At 43.1% G+C, this 13300-nt stretch overlaps 1 long non-coding RNA gene across 1 annotated transcript; it reads right to left on the bottom strand.

Moving 5' to 3' along the window:
- Nucleotides 1-429: 429 nt before the first annotated feature.
- On the bottom strand, nucleotides 430-8958 carry LOC111766842 (uncharacterized). Its single transcript, XR_002798798.2, has 3 exons — nucleotides 8784-8958; nucleotides 7589-7623; nucleotides 430-535 (listed from the first exon to the last, which is right to left on the bottom strand). It is a non-coding gene; the product is annotated as an uncharacterized lncRNA (long non-coding RNA).
- Nucleotides 8959-13300: the final 4342 nt, after the last annotated feature.

Genomic DNA, 13300 nt, shown 5'->3' with positions numbered 1-13300 from the left:
CTGCCAACCAGTGAAATGTGAGGACTCCTCCATCTGACTCAACCACAGAGAGAGGGAGAGAGACGCGTGCTCTGAGCAGCTGAGGCAGGCGTCTTGCACTGAGGCCAGGACACGCCTCAGTTCTTGGGTCAGCAGCTGGGAAGACACAGGGACCGCCAGGGAAAACAGTTTATAATTCCCAAACTCAGAATGCCTCCCAGGGTGATACAGAGCACACCTCCAAGGCTCCAGGGATCCCTGTAGGTGGGCCCCTCCCAAGTTGGTTTCCCAGGCAGCTTCCAACGCTTGCAGGCTCCGGAAGCTCCCCCTTCCCTTGCCTCCAGCTTAGGGTCTTGTGCATTCTGTTCTCAGGAGCCACTTGTCTTGGGCCTTGGACGCGGAGCCTGAATGTGCACCCACAGAACAACTTACCATGTGCCCACCCAAAGACCGCCTCTTCCTGTGATGTGGAATTTGCAGATGAGGAGGGATGCCATCTTTCCCACTTATTCATATCCAGTCCACCGCTGAGGTTCACTCATCCCTACTTCTTCCACTTAGAGTCATAAGAGAAAGGAGGGTCACATTTTTAAGAGGTATGGCATTATGCCATGTCCTCGCCAACATCATTTCCTCCCATCCTAGACAATAACCCCAAGAGACAGAAACTATTTAACAGGTAAGAAAACTAAGCTGAGGGTGCAGCTGGACTCTGGACCAGTGCTTCTGTGGTATTGCCCTCAGTGCTGTGTCCACGTTGCCTCCCTCTTAGAGTTTGACTATGGCGCTCCGAGTCTCAGAAATTTATCTGATAATGGGAATTATTTTATATTAATATCAAGTAGAAGTCTTCTTACCTATGTGTTTGGAACTCGTAGTTGGTTGAGAAATTGAAAAATTTGAGGTGGGAAATCATAAAACAGGACATGTAAAGTCTTTTTTTGATGTTTGTTGTATTAGTCAGCCAAAGGGGTGCTGATGCAAAATACCAGAAATTGATTGGTTTTTATAAAGGGTATTTGTTTGGGGTAGGAGCTTACAGATACCAGGCTATAAAGCATAAGTTACTTCCCTCACAAAAGTCTATTTTCACGTGTTGGAGCAAGATGGCTGCTGACATCTGCCAGGGGTCAGGCTTCCTGGGTTCCTCTCTTCCAGGGTCTTGCTTCTCTCTGGGCTCAGGGTTCCTCTCTTCCCAGGGGCTTGCTTCTGTTTCCTCTGTGAGCTTACTTCCCGGGGCTCCAGCTTAAGGCTTCAGCATTAAACTCCAACATCCAAAATGCTCTACTCTGTCCTTTGCCATGTCTTTTATCTAAGTCCTCACCCACCAAGGGGCAGGGACTCAATACCCTAACTGACAGAGTAGGGTCCTCTGAAATCAATATCATCTATATGCTCAGAAGAAAAGACCAGTTTACAAACATAATCCAGTATTTCTTTTTGGACTTCATAAAAAATATCAAACTGCTACATTTGTCAGAGCCTTTTCTTTTTTAAGTGGTCCCTGATGAAAATTCTCCTGTACATCTTGCATTAAGTGCACTCATAATTTCCAGTTTCTGTTTTTACAGAGAAGAGAACCTAAGGTATTTGTGAAAAAATTCAAGTGTAGAATTCTTCAGGATTTAGATAATCTTCCTCCTGTTGTTTTTGTTGTTGTTATTGTTGCTGTTGATTGCAGTTATCTCATCTACACCTTGTTCACCAAGGTGGTTTTTTTGTTTGTTTGTTTTTGTTTTTTAAGTGATTCATCTTTGTTGTCTTTCCAAAGCATTCAATGTGTTTGTCGTAAAACAGTAACAATTTTCTTTTGCTCCATTCTCTTCTTTTTTGGTGCATGTTCCTTTTGGTTAAATTACATAATTACAGGTATAATAAAGCATAAGTGGCATAAATAGATTTGGAAACAAAAATAAGTGGTTTTTGGTAAACGTTCTGCTCATTTGGTGGGAACAGAGGTATCGGAGGTGTTATTATAGATCAGCTCTTAGCTGGGAGCATCAATCAGTATATTTAGCACAGAGAAAGAGCTGGTTAACCTCATGTGGTGATGAGGAGTTTGGGTAAGAAGCTTTGCACAGGACTTCACAGAAGGGCTGAGGTGAGGATCAAATGCAGATACTAGGTATAAGGGATGTAGTAAAGAGGCATTCAAGCATAAGCCATCGTCATGATTCCAAAGCCCTCCCTGGTGACTAAGCTCTCTATGAGCACTAGAGAGAGCCCCAAACCAGCAGTCAGGTAACCCAGATCTAGTTCCGGCTCTGCCACTAAGCACCACTGTGGCTTTGGGCAAATTACTTAATCTTCTCATCTAGAATTTCTTCTCTATAAACTAACAGGATTGAGTGAAATTGTCCTTGAAGGCTCTTTTGGCTCTGCTAATTCTGAGTGTCTTGGGCCATGCATCTTGCTCACCCCACTCTTCTCCTTGGGTCTCCTTCACACCCAGAGTCATAGCAGAACCCTCCAAAGCTACAAGCACAGCCTCCCTTATGTCCTGTGCTGAGCACCAGACCCATGGATCCTTGCATGGGTGCCTGTATTCGTCAGCCAGAGGGGTGCTGATGTAAAATGCCAGAAATTGGTTGTTTTTTATAAAGGGTATTTATTTGGGGTAGGAGCTTACAGATACCAGGCCATAAGGCATAAGTTATTTCCCTCACCAAAGTCTATTTTCACGTGTTGGAGCAAGATGGCTGCCGACAGCTGCAAGGGTTCAGGTTTCCTGGGTTCCTCTCTTCCAGGGTCTTGCTTCTCTCTGGGTTCAAGGTTCCTTCCTTCTCAGGGCTTGCTTCTTCCTGGGCACAGGGTTCCTCTCTTCCTGGGGCTTGCTTCTGTTTTCTCTGTGAGCTTACATCCTGGGGTTCCAGCTTAAGGTTTCAGCATCAAACTCCAACATGAAAACTCCAACATCAGGGAAGCAGATGTGGCTCAACTGATACAGTGTTCATCTACCATATAGAAGGTCCAGGGTTCAGTACCCAGGGCCTCCTGACCCGTGTGGTGAGCTGGCCCATGCACAGTGTGGCTGCATGCAAAGAGTGCCATGCCACACTGAGGTGCCCCCCATGTAGGGGTGCCCCATGCACAAGGAATGCACCCAGCAAGGAGAGCCGCCCACGAGAGAAAAGTGCAGCCTGCCCAGGAGTGGTGCTGCGTACACGGAGAGCTGATGCAGCAAGATGACGCAACAAAAAAAGAGACAGATTCCTGGTGCCACCTTTCAAGAATGCAAGCAGACACAGAAGAACACACAGTGAATGGACACAGAGAGCAGAAAACAGGGCGGGGGGGGCGGGGGAGAAAGAGGGAAGGGGAGAGAAATAAATAAAAATAAATATTTAAAACAACAACAAAAAAACTCCAAAATAAAAAATCCTTGCATCAAATGTTCCAACTCTGTCCTTTGCTATGCTGTTTTTTAAAATTTTTATTGTTTTTTAGACTTTATTTTACTTATTTCTCTCCCCTTCTCTGTTGTCTGCTCTCTGTGTCCATTCACTGTGTGTTCTTCTACATCTGCTTGCATTATCTGGTAGAACTGGGAAACTGCATCCCTTTTTTGTTATACCATCTTGCTGTGTCAGCTCTCTGTGTGTGTGGCACCACCTCTGGGTGGGCTGCACTGTTTTCACGCAGGGCAGCTCTCCTTGAGGGGTGCACTCCTTGTGTGTGGGGCACTCCTACACAGCATGGCATTCCTTGTGCGCGGCAGCAGTGCACATGGGGCCAGCTTACCACATGAGTCAGGAGGCCCTGGGGATCAAACCCTGGATCCTCTATATGGTAGATGGAGATGCTATCAGTTGAACCACATCCGCTTGCCTGCCATGCCTTTTACCTGTGAGTCCCCACTCACCAATGCCCTAATGATGTGGTGTAATCAAAGTGCTAATCATAACACAATCATGCCCAGTAATAGACCGGATTAAAAAACATAATCCAATATCTATTTTTGGAATTCATAACTATATCAAACTGCTACACTCCACCCTCTGAATTCCAAAAAGACATTACAATATTCAAATAAACCTTAAGTCAGTAACAATGCAAGTACTAAATCATATCACAATCAATTTAAAGAAATAAATGACGTGAAGACAACATTCTCCCTGACCTTTGGAATACAGGCTCAACCCTCTCAGAGCAACAAGTTGACCACCTGGCCTTCCCTAATCTGTGAGGGACAGGTCCACCCCTCTCAGACTTATGGGGTTCTGACCTTAACTGCCCTAATCTTTGGGAAATGTGCTCCACCCTCTCTCCACCCTGGGGCAGCAAAATTCTCCCAGAACATCAGGCAGGAACATCCACCCTCTTCAACTGCTGGGGCAAACTCACCCTTTCAAAACACATGGGTGGGGTTCCTCTCTTTGCTCAAGGTGATGTCTTAATTCCAGTTCTCAGCTTCCATGGTTTTCCTCTTAAAACTGTTTTTCCTTCAATCTCTTCTTTCCATGACACTTTTAGTCCAGGCTGACAGTGGTTTTCGTACAGCTCTCTAAAAACCTCTTTGGTTCAGCATGCAAGAAGCAAGGGTCTAAGCCATCAGACAGTAACACTTTCCACAAGTCTTTCCAAGATAACTGCATCTTCAATCCTAATTTACAAGTTCCAAGTTTAGTTAAATCCTTCAAAGGGGCACTTTCATTTGGGAGCTTGATTTCCAGAGGTTGGAATTTCCAGAATTACTTTCTATTTTCTTTGTGCCTGACAGTTCAGTCCTCAGTATCTCTCTCTGTTTGGCATTTTGCTATAAGCTACAAGCAGAAGCCAAGTTGCATTCTCCAGGTTTACTTTGGAAATTTCTTCAGCTAAATGCCCAGGCTTGCCATTTACAAATTCTGCCTTCCATACAACACCAGGAGTTAATCTTGCTAAGTTCTCTGCAACTTTAAAACATGGATCACCTTGTTTTATGGATAAGTTGCATGGATCCAGTTTCCAATAACAGTTTCATCGTTTACTTCTAAGGCATCATAAAAAGTCTCTTTAGCATTCATATTACTATCAACAGTCTCTTCAAAGGGATCTAGGCCTTTTCCATCAAGCATCTCACAATTCCTCCAGAAAATACCCCTTACCTATTTATAAAACTGTTCCAGCATTTCAGTAATTGCAAAAGCAATTCCCTGCTCCTCGGTACCAAGTTCTGTATTAGTCAGCCAAAGGTGTGCTGATGCAAAATACCAGAAATTGGTTGGTTTTTATAAAGGGTGTTTATTTGGGGTAGGAGCTTACAGATACAGGACATAAGGCATAAATTACTTCCCTCACCAAAGTCTATTTTCACATGTTGGAGCAAGATGGCTGCCAATGGCTGTGAGGGTTCAGGCTTCCTGGTTTCCTCTCTTCCAGGGTCTTGCTTCTTTCTGGGTTCAAGGTTCCTTCCTTCCCAGGGCTTGTGTTTTCCTGGGCTCAGCGTTCCTCTTTTCCTGGGGCTGGCTTCTCTTTCCTCTGTGAGCTTACTTCCTGGGGTTCCAGCTTAATGCTTTAGCATCAAACTCCAACATCAAAATCCCTCGCATCAAAAGCTCCAACTCTGTCCTCTGCCTTGCCTTTTATCTGCTATAGTGCCCTATAAGCAGGATGATCTTATCTCCCAGTTGGCCTGACATACTTCCAGTTTACACTCTGTTATTCTGGCACACTTGTTAATAGTGCCCTTTTTCTCTCATGAAAGTGTTGCAGGTTGGGCAGTAGATTATTTGGTCACCTTCTCTGTGTGCCATTCAAACTTCACATGACTAAATCAAGCTGATCATGTCCTTGTCCCACCCCTATCCCCAGTATACCTGGCCCACTCTGTATGCTCTCTTTCTCTAGTTTCTTGGTTACTACCCACAGTTCCCCAAACCACAAATCTTGGAATGTTCTTCGACAATTTCTCCCCCTTAGTTGCTATGATGGGTAACCAGTCACAGGTTCTTATTAAATCAGTCTCCTAAGAGTCTCTTGCATCTGCCACAAGCCACCAGCCTCATTCAGGTCCCCTTCTGCTTCTGGAATGGTGCTTCAGGTTACCATTGCTCTTCTCTCTCCAACTCTAACTTCTCTCTCTCCCCCATCTAAGCACAATCTAGTTGCCATTGTGAGCCCTCTAAAATACAAACCCAAATCTGGTAATTACTCCAGGGCTTGATAAATATGAACTTCATACAAGAATACATGATGAAAATTCAACTGCCATTTCTTTTTTTTTTTTTAAAGAATTGCCAATAAATATTGGAAAGGAAGAGATAATGATGTTTGAAAAAGATAATAGAGGAGAAGCATTTCAAAAATAGCAGAGTAAGGACATTTGAAAATCTTCTGCTTCATCAAAGCAATGAGGACACTGGCAAAAATTGCCAAAATTAGGTTTTTCAGAATGCTGGAAATTAACCAAAGTCTTACAACGATCTGAGGAGGATTCTCCAAGATAAATGGGTGAATTTCAGTAAGTTTATAGCATTTTACCTGCCTATCCCATGTCTCTCTCCCCATCTCCATGGTGCCTTGAAAACCAATAGCTGTTTAACCACGGTAACTGTAACACCCAGCAGCTTAGCAGCTGCTAGAGGGGCAGAACAGGTTTTGAGCTCCCCAAAAGCCTCATCCTCAGAGGATTTTCACTATTTTACCTCTCTGGCAGAAAAACTCCATTCTCAGTTCTTGGTTTCCTTTAAACTGACTTAGAGCTCGCTCCCTATGAGCAGCTGCAATTGTTTAACATCGCAGTTACCTGAGGTGGCTATACCAGTTAGGTCTAAAAGGAGGTTGGCTGGAAAAAATGGGAATGACGTGTCCATAGGAACTATGAAAAGCTTTGATACATTTCTGGGACTCTAGAAGGCCATACTCATGTGCAGGGCTGCGTGCATGCCCAGATGTACCCTGAGAAGGCCCTAATCTCTCACCTCTGGCTGACCTTGAGGCTCTGAGTAGGCAGGAAGCTAAGGCTAAGGCTGAAGTGTTGAGGCATTCCCAAACACAGACACAGAGCCCCTTGGCAAAGACTGGGAGACTTATAGGTTTAAGACATTTAAGGAAATCTCTGTCTAGTAATTAGCTGACTGCTAAGCTAGCTAAGCAGATTCCAACAGCTACATATGACAAAATAATACAAACTTTAAAGAATTAGTCCGGGGAAGTCTGGAACAAACAAGCAAAAGGCAACAAAAACAATAACCATTAACAACAACCAACTCTAGGGTGGAGGTGGAGGTCGGGGGATCTGATTTCCAGAGTTGTTATATTATGTGAAATCATGTGTTCAACAAAAAATTATAAGACATGCAAAGAAACAGGAAAGTATGGGACTTTATGGGTGAGGAGAGGAAGGGACATCTCATAAGTCAGATTAAACCTATGATACAGAAAGTACATCCCTTTTGATATCCTTTTCCTTTAGCAAAGACTTTAAAACTCTACCTTAAAGAGAAATTAGTAAGCTGGACAACTAAAAGATAAATATGGAGACAGTAGTACTCTTTCTATATACCAGAAATAGCCACCTGGACTATAAAATGTATTTGGAAATTCTGTTACCAACTGCCCCTCAAAAAAAAAAAAAAAAAAAGAAATAAGGAGGAGGTGTAGCTCAGTGAATAAGCATGCACTTCACCTGTACAAGGTTCTGGGTTCAATCCCTGGTACCTCCTAAAAACAAACAAACAAATAAATAAATAAATAAAAAGAAATAAACTCAAAGAGAAATATGGCAAATTTATACATAAAACTAAAATAGCATTTTGAGTGATTTAAAAATATATGAACACATGAAGAAATATACCCTTTCATTAATGGAAACAATAAAAGGGATGATGTTAAATATTTAAAAGTCGTCTTTTTTTCTCATGTTAAGATATGGATTTGAAATAATTCCAATAAAAATTTTAGCAGATTTTTAAAAGTGTAGGTTTTAAAAAGATTCTATAGTGTTCACGGTTGAGGAAGTGAGCTCTTTCGAGGCCTACAAAGTACAAAACTATCTTACCAAACAACCATTATTAAAGCAGTATGGTTCTGGAACAAAATCGACCCTATTATAAGACTAAATGGTAAAGAAAGTATCATGAAACAGTAAGGAAGGGAAGTAATTTTAGTGTTGGAAAAATAGAGTAACAATTTTGGAAAAAGAGTTTAGAACCACATCTCAAACTATTCACTAAAATAAATGATGGCTTCTTCTTAAATGTAAGAAAACCCCACCACAGAAAAACCAGGAATAAATATAACTCTTGGAGAGGGATGTCTTTGAAAGCTTGGAAGCAGTGGATAAATTCACAAAGGAAAAGAGCAACCAATTCCACTGTAATGAATATATTTTGCTTATGCAAAGAACATGTCTTTTTGGGATTCAGATGGTGGAGTTTGAAAGTTTGAAGGACTTTTTTGAATCCCAGAAGATTATGTTCTTGAATGAATCCGTTCTTGTGGGTGTGGGGCCTTTGCTTGCATGACATTCAGTTAAGGTTTAATTAGATCACTTGATTAGACTGCTTTAGGCTTTGGATTGGACTATGTCAGTGAGGCAAGACCCAGGATGGATCTCAGTGCTCTTGCTGGGTCTTATTTAAACTGCTAAGAACACACAGAAAGAAAGGAGAGACACAGAGAAAGGGAGCTCTGCCATTTTGACCCTACCATACGAGTGAGAGGTCCTCAGGTTTGCCTACAACTTCAGAAAGACAGAGAATCCCCGAGAGGCTCAAGGAGACAAAGCCCAGGGACAGATGCTGCTTGAAACAAAGCCCGGGGAGAGATGCCTGATTGCCCACCCCTGAGCTTAAGGAGAAAGTAGGGACTTGCAGACCTACCATCTTGCCTCGCCGCGTGGTGGGACTCCAGGATCTGCTAGCAGCGCCTTTGGTGAGAAAGCATCTCTGATGATGCCTTGATTTAGATCTTTTTGCAGACTTGGAACTGTAAACTTTTACCCCCAATAAACTTACCATTATACAAGCCAACCCTGATATTTTGCCATCAGCAGCCTTTGGCAAACTAATATACCCACTGTGTAAAAAATTTGTAAAAACCAGTTTGTAAAATAAATAAATAGGCAAACAGGGAAAAATGTTCAGATAAAAGATAGACACAGGGAAGCGGCTGGGGCTCAATCAGTTGGGCTCCCATCTACCATATGGGAGGCCCTGGGTTTGCGTCTTAGGGCCTCCCTGTGAAGGCAAAAGCAGGCCAGTGCACCACAGAGAGCTGATAGTACGTGAGCCATGGAGAGCTGGCGCAGCAAGATGATGCAACAAAGGAAGACAAGCAGATACAGAAAAAACATGCATCGAATGGACACAGAGAAGGGACAGCAAAAGATGGAACAAGCTGCAAGGGGGGGATAAATAAATAAATAAATCTTAAAAAACAAAAGGATGAACACATACACATGCATTAAAAAGCCTCAGGAGGAAAACAGACTTGGCCCAGTGGTTAGGGTGTCCACCTACCACATGGGAGGTCCGTGGTTCAAACCCCGGGCCTCCTTGAGCCATGTGGAGCTGGCCCATGCACAGTGCTGATGCGCGCAAGGAGTGCCGTGCCACGCAGGGGTGTCCCCCGCGTAGGGGAGCCCCACGCGCAAGGAGTGCGCCCCGTAAGGAGAGCTGCCCAGCGCAAAGAAAGTGCAGCCTGCCCAGGAATGGCGCCACCCACATGGAGAGCTGACACAACAAGATGACACAACAAGATGACACAACAAAAAGAGACACAGATTCCTGTGACAGACAACAACAGAAAAGGACAAAGAAACAAGATGCAGCAAATAGACACAGAGAACAGACAACAGGGGTGGGGGGAAGGGGAGAGAAATAAATAAATAAATAAATCTTTAAAAAAAAACCCTTAGGATACTAAGGAATAGAAGGGAGAAAAACACAAATTAAAAAGGAGGAAATTTAACTGATAAATAAATACATGACTAAAAAAATCTAATCCTTCTAGAAGTTAAATGAGTACAAATTAAAATAAATGAGGAATCCACTAAATTAAGCAGAATTTTAGAACACTTGACATATCTAATGCTGGTGAGGGACAAAATTGCTATTTAAACCCCAACCCTTTGGAAATCAATGTCATTCAAGACCTTTTAAAACTGCCTCATTCCCTTGGACTCAGGTTCTAGGAAAGTATCCTAAGGAGATAATGTGAAGTATGAATAAGGCTGTTACAAATGACGATTGTCTTAGTTTTCCTGAGCTGCTATGACAAATACAACACAATGGTTTGGCTTAAAACAAAGGGACTTTATTGGTTCACGGTTTTGAGGCTACAATGTGTCCAAAATCAGGCATTAGCAAGACAATGCTTTTACTCCAAAGTCTATAACAAGGCTGTCAGTGATCCTTGGGTTGTGTCCCTGCCTCATGAGTCACGTGGTAAGTCCTTTCCATCTCTTCCAGGTTATGTTGACTTCCAGATTCTGGTTCTTCCCTGTGGCTTTCTCTGATGAGGCCTGAATTTCATCTGTTTATAAAGGTCTCCAGGGAAGCAGATTTGGCTCAACTGATAGAGCATTCACCTACCATATGGGAGGTCCAGGGTTCAAACCCAGGGCCTCCTGACCTTTGTGGTGAGCTGGCCCCCACGCAGTGCTGATGTGCACAAGGAGTGCCGTGCCATGCAGGGGTGTTCCTTGCATAGGGGAACCCCACATGCAAGGAGTATACCCCACAAGGAGAGCCGCCCCATGTGAAAAAAGTGCAGCCTGCCCAGGAGGGGCGCCGCACACACGGAGAGCTGACACAGCAAGATGACGCAACAAAAAGAGACGCAGATTCCCAGTGCTGCTGACAAGAATGCAAGCGGACACAGAAGAACATATAGCGAATGGAGACAGAGAGCAGACAACAGAGTTGGGGGGAGATATAAATAAATAAATAAATCTCTAAAAAAAATAATAATAAAATAAAGGTTTCCAGTAATCCAGATTTAGACCCAAGCTCATTTGGTTGGGCTACATTAACTTAAAAAAAAATTACATCTTCAAGATACCCTATTTTTAATGGGTTCACACCCACAAGTAAGCAGATTAAGCTTAAGAACAAGTCTAAACTGGGGTATACAATTCAATCTACCACAATGTATTCATCACAGCATTTTTTAATGGAAATACTACAGATGTTAAGAAAGAGGAAAGAGTTAAATATTGTGTGGCATACTGACTCAATAAAATATTTTGCCAACATGAAAAGAATCAAGCCTGATGTAAGGTGAAAAATTAGGTTTACGTAGATATGTGATATTGAACAAGACAATCATTCTGAGTTTCAGGTTTCTCATTGATAAAATGTGGATAATAATAGTATCTTCCTCAGAAAGTTGTTGTGAAAAATAAATGAGATAATGTATGCCATGCGTTTAACCCAGCATCTGGACTAGGGTTAGCATGCAATAAATGCTAGCTAATGTTTTTCTCATAATTGTTGAATGCAGATAAATAACTAGAAGGGAATTTAGGAAAAAACGACAATAGCTGTGTTATGGTGGTGGGAATATAGATGATTTTTTCCTTATTTTCAAAACTTTTTATATTGTTGGTATGTTTTATTTATAATTTTAAAGGTTTCATTGAGGCATAACTTACATATTGTAAAATTTTATGTAGACCAACTGATGATTCTTAGCATAGTAACAGAGTTGTGCAACTATCACCACAATTCATCACCCTACAAAAGTCCCTTGTGTCCATTTGTAGTCACTCTCCATTTGCACCCCCAGCCCTACCAGCCACTAATCTACTGTTTCTATAGATTTGTCTTCCGCATATCTTTCATATAAATGGAATTCTATCATGTGTGGTCTTTTGTATTGGGCTTATTTTGGTTTATAATTTTTAGGAGTTCAATTGTAAAACAAAAACAAAGAGTGACTCCTTAGTGAGATTATTCTTTGCATTTTTACCCAACCTAACAGTATCAGCCACTGTCCTGGTAGCAAACAGATGGCCCATCCACTCACAGAGGTCAACTGAAGAGAGTTCAACGAGGGTATGGTTCACAGAGGGGCTGGTAGAGTTAAGAGAACCAACACCGCATTATCCGAGGCCTGGCATCGGTGAGCAGCACTTCCCACCTTTAGGCTTAAAGGGGCAAGAAGGAAGAGCAGTGCCGCTGGAACTGGGAGAGGGCTGAAGCCATGGAGGAGGGGCCACCTGACGGGAGCTGAGGCTGGGGGAGACCTGACTCGACAGGGAAGGGATGGTGGGTGGCAGAATAAACATCTCAATCGCCCTCTCCTTCCTCCATCTGGACTTCCGCCGGCACCGCCCTTAGGCTGAGCCCACCTGGAGGGAGGAGCCTGGGAGCCCTGGCCATGCAGTTCATAGAGGTGGCCTCCTGAGCAAGGGCAGGGCAGAGGAAGGCAGAGAAAGTGTCTAGGGGCCAAAAGTGAAAACCCAGCATGGCACTTTTCCAAACTTGCCTCCCAGCCCTCTCTACCCTCCTCCAGCACCACACACTTACACCCAAGTACTTGCAATCCTTTCCTCATGCTGTGAGCTTTGATGTTCTCTTGCCTTTATGCAGGCTGGTGCCTGAGTCGGGGAGGCTTTTTCTGTCTCCCTGTTTTAACCACTGCTCAGACATCTTCACTTTGTCACTTTCTCCAGATCTCCCAAGAGAGCGGTGGGTGCTCCTCCCTCGGCGCTCCCACAGCAGGCCTGTCGTTCTTCTGGCAGAACATTAGCAAGTTTGGCTGTCATCATGCGTTGATACAGCTGTCTCTGACACCAACTCATGTTTCCCAGGAGGGCCGTGGCTGCTTTATTCATTGGGCTTGGAATAGAGTCTGTCTCATGGGAAGGGCCCAACAAATATTTGTTAAATTGAACAAGTCTTCTAATTCTTCGATGTTTCTCCCAGCCCCATCCAATAGTGCCAACCCCAATGCTATCTCTGGCCCAGAGGACAGATTTTAATATGCCAGCTTGTCATGAATCAAATAATTTCAAATTTTAAGTTTTTTTCTGAGATAAGTAGAGTTCATCATACCCTCAGATTTCAAGAATATGCAAATAACCTAAAGAAAATGGGGACAAAAGGTATGTATGCTCTGATATGAATGCAAAATGATTTCCCCTACATTTAAGCAGCTTCAGTTGTTTCATTTTCTCCCCTGTGCATATCCCCTGCTAAGCCTACCTCGATAACCTTTTTGCTCAGCACTGCATGGAACCCGTCATGTCTGGTTAGGGAGACAAATACCACTAATGAAACAGGCAATATGTTACTGGATTTTGTCTGGGTTCTTGAATAAGCCGCAAGAAATGAATTTCAAGAGAAGCCACGTTGATTAGGGCAGTAATTTATTAAGGTAGGGAAGGAAGAGA

The sequence above is a fragment of the Dasypus novemcinctus genome, chromosome 3 (genome assembly GCF_030445035.2).
Source record: "Dasypus novemcinctus isolate mDasNov1 chromosome 3, mDasNov1.1.hap2, whole genome shotgun sequence".
Classification (NCBI taxonomy): domain Eukaryota; kingdom Metazoa; phylum Chordata; class Mammalia; order Cingulata; family Dasypodidae; genus Dasypus; species Dasypus novemcinctus.
Note: the sequence above shows the minus strand (reverse complement) of the source record. Positions and strands in the feature narration are given on the sequence as shown.